The sequence below is a fragment of the Acomys russatus genome, chromosome 32, assembly GCF_903995435.1.
Source record: "Acomys russatus chromosome 32, mAcoRus1.1, whole genome shotgun sequence".
NCBI classification, from domain to species: Eukaryota; Metazoa; Chordata; class Mammalia; order Rodentia; family Muridae; genus Acomys; species Acomys russatus.
The window spans coordinates 14,436,023-14,450,160 of NC_067168.1; the positions used below are offsets into that span (position 1 = coordinate 14,436,023).

The 14,138-nt window shown below is 37.3% G+C and overlaps 1 protein-coding gene across 1 annotated transcript in view; it reads left to right on the top strand.

Moving 5' to 3' along the window:
• The window catches only part of Dop1a (DOP1 leucine zipper like protein A), a 93,835-nt gene that overhangs the window by 11,534 nt on the left and 68,163 nt on the right, over window positions 1-14,138 (top strand). Inside the window, exon 2 of the mRNA XM_051140576.1 lies at window positions 12,368-12,493. The gene's annotated coding sequence lies outside the window, so the exon portion shown is untranslated. The remainder of the gene's footprint in view (window positions 1-12,367; window positions 12,494-14,138) is intronic.

Below are 14,138 nucleotides of genomic sequence, written 5' to 3' on the forward strand. Positions count from 1 at the left end.
CATAAGATGTCTAGTTTAGGCATTGTCTCCCGCATTATATGGTGATTTCATTTAAATTCCTTTGACATATATGTATATATTTAGGAAACTTCTACTCCATGTGGCTTTTTAAAGACCTTTAGTGGTAGTTGTCCCTTCTTACATTCCTTCTTTGACCCTGCCCTCCCATCCCCTTCTCTGTTTAATCCTCCTAGTTTCCCCTTTATCTCTTTATAACACTATATTCTATTTCCCCTTTCTCAGAAGATCCCTCCCTGCCTCTGATCCTTAATGACTACCTAGCTCTGTGATTATTCTAATAGAAACATACTATCTAAACCTTAAAACTAACATCCACATATAAGAGAAAACATGCAATTTTTATATTCTGGCTCCATCGATTTACCATTTCTTAATAGCTAGGTAAAGTCCTATTGTGTAAATGTACCGTATTGCCATTATCTGTTTCTCAGTGGATGGACATCTAGGCTAGTTCTCATCTCTGACTACTAAGACTACAGCAGCAATGAACATGAATGAGCACTTATCTCTGTCGTAAAATGTAATGTCCTTTGGGTACATGCTCAAAAGTGATATATCTGGATCTTGTGGTAGAGTAATTTTCAGGGCTGTTTGTTTTGTTGTTTTGTTTTGTTTTGTTTTTGAGCAACCTCTATACTGATTTCCATAGTGACTGCACCAGTTTGCACTCCCATCAGCAATGAATAAGTGTTCCCATTTCCCCACATCCTCTCCACCATGTGCTGTCATTTGTTTTATTGATCTTGGCCATTCTCGCTGGGGTAAGATGAAATCTCAGAGTTGTGATTTGCAGTCCGCTGATGACTAAGGATGTAGAACATTTCTGTAAATGTTTCTCAATTATTGTTGTTTCATATTTAGAGAACTGTGTTTAGATCTAAACCCAGTTCTGAAGTTGGTTTATTTGTTTTGTTGATGTTCAGGATTTTTGTTGTTGCTGCTGCTGCTTGTTTTTATTTATGTTTATGTATTATAAATACTAACCTTCTATCAGATACATAATTGGTTAAAGATTTCCCCTCCCCACCAAAGAAAGGTTTTATTCCCCTCACTCTGTAGATTGCTGTTTTGGTCTGATGATGTCCTCTGCTGTACAGAAGCTTTTCACTTTCATGAGGTTCTGTTTATTAAGTGTTGGCCGTAATGCCTGTGTCATAGATGTCCCATTTAGAAAGTCTTTTCCTGTGTTCAATGAGTACAAGCCTACTTACTAATTCCTCTTCTATTATATTTAGTGTATCTGATCTTATGTTGAAGTCCTGAATCTATTTGGAGTTGAGTTTTGTGCAGGGAGATGGATATGGACCTATTTCATTCTTTTGCATAAGGTTTGACCAGCACCATTTGTAGAAGATGCTGGCTGAAATACATATTTTTAAAAAGCATGTTGCATCTTAAAACTGGAATTGTTTGAGTTTCATATTTGTAAATAATGTACATTACTACTTTGTACAGGCGTGGTTAGTACCAAGATATATGACTAAGCTAGAGTATATAATTAAACTATCAGTGTTGTTTACAGGCTTTCCCAAAACCTGGGAAACTTCCTTAAAATACTTGTTGTCTAAAAATATTTTGACATCTCACAATGAACCATCTGGTGAATTGTATGTATATTTGCCAACATTTTTAAGCCTATATTTTGGGTCTTAAAAACTATTTTTTGATGTGTGTTAGTGTGCATCCGGCATCTCATTAGGAATGCACACAACCCACACATGTGCCCTGGCACACATATGTTTGGGAGGATTTCACTTCACTAGAAAGCATAATTTCACTTAAGGGTTATTTTCTCAGGAGACTAGTTATCTTCCCCACTACCTCCTTATACTCCTGGCTGCCCTGGTCCTCACTATGTAGACCAGCCTGACTTCAAACTCACAGAGATCTGCATCCTCAGTGCTTGAAGTAAAGGCACACATTACCATGCCTGGACAACCAATAGACTGTCTTTTTATGCACACTCTCTGTAGCTCCTCTTCCACTGTGTCACTTTCTGAATTAGAATTAAAATTTTATAAAAACCACAAAACCAAATTCTTGCCTAACTTAATTTATAATCATTTTACCTTATTAGTTAGTTTACTGGAAGCACCATCACTATTGAGCAGTGGCTTAATTAGGATTCTATTGCTGTGATAAAACACCAAGACCAAAATCAACTTTGGGAGGAAAGGGTTTATTTCATCCTACAACTCTGGTCACATTTCCATCACTGAAGGAATTTAGGGCAGGAACTTAAGGCCTTAGAGGAACTTAGAGGAATTAAAGAAGAGGCCGTGGAGGAAAGCTGCTCACTGGCTTGCTCCTCATGGCTTGTTCACCTGCTTTCTTATACAACTCAGGACTTCCTGCCCAGGGTGATACCACATACAATGGGCTTGGCCCATTGATTGAAATAGGAGTATTTCAATCATTAATCAGCAAATTGCCCATAGGCTTGCTTATAGGCCAGTCTCCTGGGGGACATCTTCTCTTTGAGGGCCTATCTTCCTCAATAACTCTAGCTTGTGTCAATCTAAAAAAATAAAAATTAAGCAAGACAATCAGTGAGGTATTTGTGTTATTTGGAGTTACTTATGGTCCCTGTTCCTAAATGAAACCTTTAGGAAGAATTATTTAAAAGATAGGAAAGCAAAATTTTACTTTCCTTTGCTTTTTATTTTTTGAGGTTTTTGTTTGTTTTTGTTAGATAAGCATACTAGAGAAAGAAATTGCTGTGTTGCCTAAAAAATCTATGTCTAGTGTTTGGTTATGTATGCAGGTGCACTATGTACTTGTCAGTGCGGAGGCCACAGGACATCAGCAGTCACTCTTCAAGCATTATGTACCCTTTTGTGTTGCTCATTCTGAGTTAGTCTTTGATTGGTCAGCATCTCTTCAAGTAGGCTAGCATATGCATTCTACCGTTACAGTGCTTAGATGACAGTCATGCCAGCTACGTGCAGTCTGGAGATCAGCATCAGGTCCTGGGGCTTGCAAGGCAAATAACTTACCAACTAAACCATCTCCCTAAAAATAGACATTCATCAATATGATATACATAAATGGGCAATAAGCATTTGAAAAATATTCCACATTACTAATAATAATCAAGAAGATGGAAATTAAAACCACGGGATAACATCATCTCATCTGATTAGAGTAGCTAGTGCTGACAAGGATGTAGAAAAGTGAGGAGTGTGCTGCTATTGGGTGTATTGGTCATGGTTCTCTCTAGACCACTGGTTCTCAACCTTCCTGCTGCTACAACTCTTTAATACAGTTCTTCATATTGTCATAACCCCCAACCATAAAAATACTTTCATTACTACATTAAAACTGTAATTTTGCTACTGTTATGAATCATAAATATTTTTGGAGATAGAAGTTTGTCAAAGGAGTTGGGGCCCACAAATTGAGAGCCATTGCTTTAGAACAGAATGGACAGAATTGATTGATGTTATAAAGGGTGACTAATTAAGTTGCTTACACAGTAGTGCAACAGTGGCTGTCTACATACAGGAGAGGTTGAGAAACTGGTAGCTTCTCAGTTAAAAAAAAAAAAGCCAGTGCCTCCTAAGTAGTTCCAGCCTGACCCTGATGGCCTGGAGGATTCCTGGAGAGATACTGCCCTTCAGTCCACATTAGGAAGACAAAGATGGGCTCCGATGCCAGCAAAGTCTGGTAGCAGTGTTGACAATGGGATAGGTACATTTACCAGCAAGAAGTGGAAGGAAAAAAGCAGGCCAGTAGCATTGCTTTTTCCTTGAACCTCATTACATCTGGACTGCCATCAGATAGTGCCCTGACATTGGTAGATATTCTCCCCATAGTTAATCCTTCCTGGGAGTGCCCTCATGATTCAGTGCAGAGCCATGCCTTTTAGTTGATATCAAATCCAAGGAAGTTGGCAAGATTAACCATCACAATGGAAATGTAACCTGATATAAGCATTATAAAAACAGTACTGAGATTCCTGAGGAAGCTAAAAGTACATCCGTCATTCGATCTAGTAATCCCACTTCTGGGACTATATCCAAGAAAAGGAAATCATTATGTTGAAGAAGTTCTTGCACTTGAATGTTTATTGAGGCATTATTCACACTAGCTAGATAGAGAATCAACCTAGGTGTTCATCAACTGAAGAATAAAGAAAATGAACATTATTTAACCCTCCAAATGAAATTCCTTCATTTGCTCCAAACACATAAACCTGAAGGATAGTACATCAATTAGAATAAATCAGGCACAGAAAGACAAAGTAGTACATTCTTGGTTATATGTGGAAATGAAATATTAATTTCAAAGAAGTCAAGAAAAGCATAGTGGTAAGAGGAGGAATGGCTGGAAGGTGTGGGGATACATGTGGATAGGAGTTCTATGTCATAGTAGTTGAATCAGTTGAGAACCATTACTCTCATATTTCAAAATAGCTAGTAGAGAAGGTTTTGAATGTTCCCAGCACAAAGAAATAATAAATGTCTGAGGGTGATTTAAAAACTGCAATTGGTGAGAGCATTTTATATGTTGCATATATATTAAATTACATTATGTAAATATGTATATATGCACTGTTTACAAATAAAAGTATATTAAAGTACAGTAAGATTTTAATGTTTTGTCTAACTATATCTTTATCTAATTAATTTTAATATGTTTGACCTCTAGGAGTATCATACATTATTTTCTTAATCCATTTTTACTTGTGCCCAATAAAGATCATTATAGTACATTTTTAAGTAACTAGGTAAGCCACACTTTCTTGAGTGTTCCTAAAGGAGTCTTTGAGAGTTTTTTAGAGCACAAATATAGTGTGTATTTGAAGGGAATGGTCTAGCTCAGCTAAGTGAGGAAGTGGAATGTGGTGGTTGTTCTGCTTTTTTGTTTGTTTATTTGTTTTGTTGTTGTTTTAACAGAATTTTTACCCAAGAGAAAAAAACAAAAAGATCTGTGGTGTGTTGGCTTCAGAGGATCATTTACGCTAAATATTTGAAGGCTTGCAATTGGCCACTTAATAGAACTGCACATACAGAAATGAGCTAGTCAGAAAAGTCCCAGTCTCTTTCAAGAGGTGATAGACAGGACAAGCAAACAACAATTCAGATTATAAGAAGTATTAGCAAAGGAATAATGTGATGCTTTAGGTAGAATGAAGAGTGTGAGCTTGGGCAGCAGACTTACACTAATCAGAAAGATTTTTCTGATGTTTTGCTGTAAATGGAGGAGTAAGAGTAAAATATTTTCACATAAAGAATTGACCTAACTTCTAAAGAAGTAGCAGAAGCAAAATATAAAATATTTTGTATATCCAGTATAAAATAGGATATTTCGGTGTACATAGGATATCATTTTTATGCCAGAAAAAAAAAAAAAAAACATTGGCAAATTTTCAGCAAAGAAACACATGCTTTTAAGTGACTCCTGGCTTCTCTGTGGAAGATAATCATAGAGACTGAGGAAGAGGAGAGTGGTAGCTATACACTGAGGATGTGTCAGTAATTAGATCTGTTTAAAGCTGTGGGACTAAAAAAAATAAGCTGAGGGAATGAGGGAGGGTTGTAGAGTGAGCTTTGAACTACTTTCACAGTTAAGAGTAAGTAAAAGACAGGAGCCAACATAGAAACGAGTGGCCAGGACATAGGAACACACCGTGAGCAAAGTCCAGGAAGCCAAAAACAAAGCGTGGCATTATTTCTGAGAGTACAACAAGTTGCTAGAAAGGTGGCTCTAGACTTGTTGACGTTGATGTGAGTCGTTTCCTGGGGTCTGTGCTATGTATGAGACATTTTGAGCTGACAAAGTTGTAAATAGAGGATGAGGGGGAAAACTATTCATAAACTTTTACTCTGAGAGAGAACAGAAAAACTGACTGCCAGCCAGAGAAACTGTGGAAGTCCAGGGAAGGTGAAGAATTTTGACTTGACACTCAGAGCTGGATAGAAAATGGTTCTGTATAGGAAAAGTTGGTATTAAAGGAGAGTGAAATTAGGACTCTGAGCATAGAAAGGGGAAAGAAATCCATAGCTGTCAGTGGAAGGGCCTTTTGTTCTGAACAGAGAAAGCAGGAAATACAGATATAGGGCACACTTGGTGTACGTTTACTGGAAGGAAACTGAAAGCACTCCTCATTTGCCTCCTCCTCTTTTTTTTTTTAATTAATTACATCTTGATTTGATTTGATTATTCATTTTTGATATATGGTCTTGCCCCTTGCCCAGACCTCTAGATTCAAGCTGTCCTCTGCCTCAGCCTCCTAACTAGCTGGCTCTACAAGCCTCTACTACCATACTCCTCTCTCTTAGTTATTTGAGGTAGATCTTTGGTAATGAAGGGCAGAAAATATTGGAGAAGGAGGCTGTCCAGATGAGACCTGATAGGCTGTGGTCATATGGTGGGGGAGGAGGTCCCTTCTGTCACAGGTCTAGGGGAGGGGAATAGGGTAAAAGAGGGAGGGAGGGGGAACAGGAAGATACAAGTGAGGGATAACAATCGGGATGTAATCAGAATAAATTATTTAAAAATAAAAATAATGAAAAAAAAGAATTTTAGGAACAGAAGATATGAAATAGTTGTTCTAACACAGTAAATTTACTAAGGAAAATCACTGGATTAGGGCAGTAATACAGCCAGCCAACTAGCTTAGATTGTTTTTCTCCTGCATTATTCAGGTTCAAGTGTTTAAAAAAAGCAAGTGAGCAGAAGTAGAGTTGAAATTTTTCTTGGTAGAAGTTAAGGAGGCTCTTCTCTTGTGAATTCTGAGGAGGGTACTTGAGAAGGAAAAGGGCCACGAGAGTGGTTTAGCCAAACTGGTTGAGTTTAAATATCCAACTCTGCATGTCCTGACCTTTATTTTTATGCTTCTGTTTTCTGCTAATGAGAATACTAATAGCACTGGTGTCAAGATGAAATGAGATAATACAAACTGAATACAAAAAGCACATAAACATCAGTAGCAAGCAATTAGTAAATGTACTGCAAGGTGTCTTGGCTGCTGCCACTTCTGCTGCACATGGAAAGGTCCTGACTTTGTAAGATGATTAGGATTGGAACATGTGAAGACATGCAGAGGAAAGGCTGACGATCCCTTGATCACTTTATGGAGTTTGAGATCACATTAAGTGTATGAGTTGTTGAATCTTACTAAGGATACGGGGCAAAGCCTGTATTTGGGAATTCCTGGTATGTTTGGTTTTCTATCATTTAAAAAAATTTTTTTAATCTTCAAATTTTTTTCTTCTAAGTCTCTGGAATGACTAGTTTAGTGAGTTTGTTAACTGACTAATTAGTTAATTATTTACTGTCAATTCAGTATTGAAACTCAGAACTTTTGACCAACATGAAATAGATATACTAATTGTCACATTAAGTTGCCAGATGATAGCAATTACTGAATGATAAATTCTTATGGTTAGTCAAAAACATTTGGTAAGAACACCTAATTAATATATAGCTTTGCTTTTCCTTTCATGGGCAGGCAGGATGAACATTTCCCATTGGTTGGTATTTGTTAGAATTCATTTATATATTTGCACTATGATAAAACAGCCCTCAGAGAAAAGAGTAATTGGGCTGCAGAGATAGCTAAGTGATCAAGAGTGTGCTGCTCTTGAGATAGAGGGCCTCAGTTTGGTTACTAGCAACACATCAGGTGGCTCACAACCTGCTGTATCTGCAGCTCCAAGGATCTGACACCCACCTCTGCCCTCCAAGAGTACCACATGTATATGCTATGTATACACAGATATACATACACATGGTAAATAACAAAGCTTTAAAAGAAGTGAGTAATTAGAGGATGTTTCTCCTCAGACTTCCCATTTCGGTTTTGGCATAGGAGAGTGTAGCCAGCACTAAACCATCTTCATATAAGATTTCATGTTAAGATTTCTACTTACTTTATATAACCATTTAAATGAAACTTAGAAGTGCAGGTGCTCGGATGCAGTATTTAGTACCTGAAATTTTCTCTTTTTTATGCCATAAGATAAAAAAAGAAATGTGTAGTACCTATTTTCACAGCGCCTCATATAGCCAGAGAAATCTTTGGTATGTTTTGTTTTTTTTTTTTTACAATTATGTTACCTCATTTTTCTTTTTCTTTTATTGAAGGAAAAATAATACCATACTAATCATGCTTAATGGCAATTCTAGTGCAATTTGTCTGAGTTGTCAGTCTGAAAGAACTAATTTGTCAAATGGTGCTATAGATCAAATTTTTTAAAAAAACTACTGCTAATGATTTCTGAAAGATTTCAAATGTCATTATGATTTCCTTGTTTCACTTAAGAAAAAACAAATCAGAATCTTTTATTTCAAGTTGCTAGGGCCTGATGCTATAATGCTGTGCACTGAGCAATTTATAGAGTAAACATTTGTTCTGGGAGGTCCAGAGTTAAGGCTTCATGTCTGGTGAGGTCTTTCTTGCTGGTGGGGACTCATAGCAGAGTCCTGAGGCTGTACCTCACATGGGATGAGGAGCTCATATACAGCAGCCAAACTGGTTTTTATAACAGACCTAGTCTTGGGATAAACCAGTATACCTAGGAATAGTTTTACTCATTAATAATGGATTCATCCATTGATGAAGACACAGCCACAGTGACCTAATGACCAGTGATCACACCTCTTAATACTTCCTATTAGGAATTGAATTTCAACATGAGTTTGATGGTACCATAGTACCAAGTTAAGTGAAGTAATCAGTTTCATAGGAAGATTTCGGATTTTTAAAAAATTTAAACAAAAGTCATTTGTGGGAGAGATAGAAGTGGTCATATGGTGGTCAATTTAAGACACGTGGAAATGTTCTGTATCTTAGCTGTGGTGACGATCTTGTCTGTGGTCTTACTTCTAAGTATGGTTGTATCCATTACTCAAATCATCAATAGATATAGTAAATGCAGTCATTCTCTATTATCTCCAAGGGAGCAATTCTCAGAGCCTAGGTCCTACTCATACCAAACCTGCAGTGACTGACTAACTCCTTTTAATGATTGTACTATATTCACAAATAGCCTAAAAACATACTCCTATACAAGTTTTAATCATTTCAAGGTACTTAAAATCATTAATGTAAATACTGTTAGAATAATTCTTACACTATATCAGTTATGAGAAAGTTAATAATGAAATGAAAAAGGGTCCATAGAGGTCTGATGGTATAACTTGGTAGTAGAGTGCATGTTAGTGAGAAAGAGACTCTGGGTTCAATTCCCAGGATATCCTACCTCCTGCCAAAAGAAAAGAGGGGGAGAAAGAAAAGAAAGAGCTACAAATATATTTTTTCTTTCCTGGATGTTTCCATCATGTCATTGCTTGGATCCATTGATGTGAAATTCTAGCTTGAGTAATAAAGTCACGAACAAGCACATTTTAAGAAGAGCTACATTTTCATTTGTGTTCACAAAACCATTCTTGATAAGAGAGTTATTTACTTTATTGCCAGCAACTCACGGCTGCAACCAATGCTTAATTATAATGTATTCCCCTATACTTAGGATATTTCCTAGTATTGCCTTGATTTCATAGGGAGTGGAGCAGCTGGATTGCTTTGATCACTTTGTCACAAGCATTCTGATAGCTTAAATACATTGCTTACTTAGGTTTGACAAGTGTTGAACTAGGTCTTATCTCTTTATAGATGAGGAAACGCAGACTTGAGAAAACTAAGTGCTTGGTTCAAGTCATTCATCTGGTAAGGAAGCTTACATTTGTCCTCAGGATATCATCACTAATAGCATGTTCTATTTTTATTACATTTTTATGCTCTGGATTTCTATAAAATACAATTTTATTAAATACTTTTTGGGTTGTTTGTTTGTAGTTCTTTGACAGGGTCTTGCTCACTGGGTATCCTTGGCTGGCCTTGAACTCCCAGAGATCGAACTGCTGGGATTAAAGGCATTACTACCATGCCTGGCTCTTGTATTAAATATGTGGTGTTTTGTTTTGTTTTGTTTCTGTGTGCCACAGCCTTTCTTGGGAGGAAGTGTGTCATAGGTTTTCTTGAGACAGTATGGGAAGTGTTATGTTTGTGCATGTTTTAAGCCAATGGTAATGTGACATGTAGGAACATACTTTGTTAATAGAATATAATGAGGTAACTACAAAGACAGAAGTGAATACTTTGGAATCTTTATGGCAATTTAACTGTTAGAAAAACAAACTACATGATTATATGCACAGGTGATAGATTGGGGGAAAACCTAGTCCTTAATTACAGATAGCTTAAGAAATATTGACTTAAGCTAGCCTACCATAAAATGGAGAAAAATACCTGAGAACTGGAATTTGTATTACATGTTAGTTTCAAAAGTTCAAAAATGGCATACATCTTTGTTGTGTTCTGATGTGTGATTAATTTTGTGGTTAGCTCACTGAAGAACCTGGACCTAGTGACTCATTTATATCTGTAATTCTAATGTGCAGGAGAGTTGCTGAGTGAGAAAGCATCCTGGCCTACACAGTTTTAGGGCTTAAGGTTATTCTCCAGCCTCCACATGCATACATATGTATGAGCATCTACACATACATGTCTGAGCATCAGCACACACATGTATCTCCCCAGCCTCCACTAAATAAAAATAGATTTGAATTTTCTTTGTTTCTTAAAAAATATTTTATTAACTTATTCACATTACATCTCAATTGTTATCCTATTCCTTGTATTCTCCATTCTTCCCTCCCTCCCATTTTCCCCTTACTCCCCTCCCCTATGACTGTGACTGAGGGGGACCTCCTCCCCCTGTATATGCTCATAGGGTATCAAGTCTCTTCTTGGTAGCCTGCTATCCTTCCTCTGAGTGCCACCAGGCCTCGCCATCCAGGGGACCTGGTCAAATATGGGGCACCAGAGTTCGTGTGAAAGTCAGACCCCACTCTCCACTCAACAGTGGAGAATGTTCTGTCCATTGGCTAGATCTGGGTAGGAGTTCGAAGTTTACTGCACATACTGTCCTTGGCTGGTGCCATAGCTTGAGCAGGACCCCTGGGCCCAGATCCGCCCATCATAATGTTCTTCTTGTAGATTTCTAGGACCCTCTGGATCCTTCTATTTCCCCATTCTCCCATGCTTCTCTAACTTAAAGTCCCAATGGGATGTCCTCCTCTCTGTCCCACTTTCCTGGTAAGTGAAGGCTTTCTTGGGACATGCCCCTTGGGCTAGTGTCCAGATATAAGTAAGTATATACCATTTGACTCTTTATGAATTTTCTTTAAGATTCATTTTTTAGTTATTAGTAAGTATGTGCATATGCTTGTGGGTACCAGTGGTCAGATCACGTTAGATCTTCTAGAGTTGCAAGCAGTTAGTTGTAAGCAGTCTGATGTGGGTGCTCCTAACCAAACTCAGGTCCTCTTCAAGGCCAGCAAGTGCTCTTAACTGCTGAGCCGTCTTTCCAGCCTTTCATTCCTTTCAACCTTTATTACATGAATGTCTCTGTCAGTTTATAAATGCTTTATTGATTAGTCAAAGTCTTGGCTTTGTTTGTTATGCCACATTTTTTATCAAAAGCACAGTTTTGTGTATGTTACCAGTTGCATTTTAGAAAATGTTAGAGTAAGGGCTAGAGACTTGGCTGAGAGGTTAAGAGCATTGACTGCTCCTCCAGAGGTCCTGAGTTCAATTCCCAGCAACCACATGATGGTTCACAACCATCTATAATGTGATCTGATGCCCTCTTCTGTCATACAGGCAGAGCACCATATACATGATAATAAATAAATAGTTTTTTTTAGAAAAAGAAAATGTTAGAATAAATTATTTAAAAGTTCATATCATCATATGGTTCATGACATGACATTTTTTCACTCATATTAAAAGCAGTCTTAGAGAACTCTGAAAGCAAATTCTTATGAAATCAGAATATTTTATTGACACTTTTGTAAGCAAAACTCTAAAATATTTACATATATTTCATTATGAAAAGATATACTCCACACACACCCCAATAAATAAATTAATCCAAAAATAAAAAATAAAAGGTAATCAGAGCTTGGGACTGAAAATGATTCCTAATAGCTTTCATTTTGGCTTGGTTTTTGTTTCAGACAAGGTATTATTCTTCAGCACTGCCCTTTTTTAAAATGTTAAAATTTGTTGTTTTGTTTTGTTATTGAGACGACATCCCTCAATGGCCAGAACTTGCCAAGTAGTCAAGACTGGCTGATCAGTGAGCCCTAAGGATTCATCTGTCTCCATACTCTCAGTGCTAGAATTACAAGCACATCCCACCATACCAGGCTTTTTAAATTTTAAAATTATGGATTGGTGTGTGAGTGGTATGTGGGTTTGTATGGGTACATGAAGGTCAGGTGACAGTGTTATTTCTTCCTCAATTGTTTCTTCACTTACTTTTTGAGACAGGCTCTCTCACTGAACCTGGAGCTATATTGGCTGACCAAGGAACCTACAGGGTCTGTGTGAAACCACCCTTACACAGCACTGAAGTCACAGGCACATTCCACCTAAGTCCTGAGGCTGCAAACTCAAGTTTATAATTGCATAGCAAGCACTTATTCCCTAGCCATCTCTGCAGCTCATTGCCTGGCTTTTGACATGGGTTCTAGGAATCTCCTGTCCTCAGTCTTGCAAGGCAATCACTTTACCAACTGAGCTATCTCCCCAGCCCCTAGATTTATTTTTAACATGATTCAATCATACAGCAAACATGTTAGTTACAAGCTCCAAAAATTTAGCTGGTCATTAATTATTAGCTTTTTTATGACACATAAAAGTTTTATGAAGAACACATCTATTAAGGTACTATTGTTTAAAAATTGTATTATCCCTCTGCTTATTGATAAGTGATCACTATTTTCATGAGTAGGAATTGCTACTAAATTGCTTCTACATACACTGAACATTGATAGTCTATCTTCCAAATGAATGTCTTCTATCCTAAGCTGGAAATCTTGCCAAGGAAAGAAATTCTCTATCAGCAAAACTTATGCACGTGCTTTATTTACTCTCCTTACTGCTAATACAGCACAGTTAGATTCACTTATTAGAGTCTATTAGAGTACATGCATGTGCCCCTAAAAAGCTTACACTTTCCCATTCTGTTCACTCAGAAACAAAACTTGAAATGTTATATTGATCCCATGAATATCCTTATCATTTTTAGAGGTTTTATTCTCCAAAGTTATAGTTTCATTTTCATGTGCCATGCTTTTCATTTTTTTTCATATGAAACACATTATTTTGTGTATGCTTATGGTTGTTTTTAACTGTGAGACGGAATGTTCCTATAATCTCAGCTGCTTGGGGAAAATGAGGTAGAAGGGTCACAAGTCTGAGGCTAGTCTAGACAATGTAGCAAGGCCCTGTCTCTGTAAAATTTTAAAAGGGCTGGGGCTGCATCTCGGTATTAGAATGTTATAGGGGAGGCTCTGGGATAGAAACTGTAGGTTTGCAACAAAACAGCTTCCATAGCATTTCACTTACTTCTATTTTTAACTAGTAAGCCACTTTGGCATGAATCTCAATGAGTCTCAGTATTACAGTTTGTGCATCTGCATACTTCCTTTGTAGCTGTGTCTGCTCACATATTTTGCCCATTTGAAGATTTATTTTCTTTTATTGAAGGGGAGCTTTTATATACCAGTTCAAGTACTTGATCAGATATATAGAAAATAGATGTTCTCCCACTCTTCAGTTCTCTTTTCCCTTTATGATGGTATCTCTTGCAGCACAATATTTTAAGTATTGATTCAGTAGGAACTTATTTCTTAGAATGCTTTATGTCAAGAAAATTTACTTCTATATTTTCTTCTAAGAATTTTATAATTCTGCATGTCACATTTAAATCTATGATCTTTTAAACTTAATTTTTCTTTTTAAATTTTTTTATTTAATTAATTTATTCAGATTACATCTCCATTGTTATCTCACTTGTATCCTCCTGTTTCTCCCTCCCTTCCTCCCTCCCTCTTTCACCCTATTTCCCTCCTGTAGGTCTGTGACAGAAGGGGACCTCCTTCCCCACCATATGGTCACAGCCTGTGGAATCTCATCCTGGTAGCCTGCTTATCCTTTCTCTGAGTGCCACCAGGCCTCCCCACCAAAGGGAAGTAGTTAAATATGAGGCACAAAAGTTCCTGTCAGAGTCAGTCCCTGCTCTCCACACAGCTGTGGT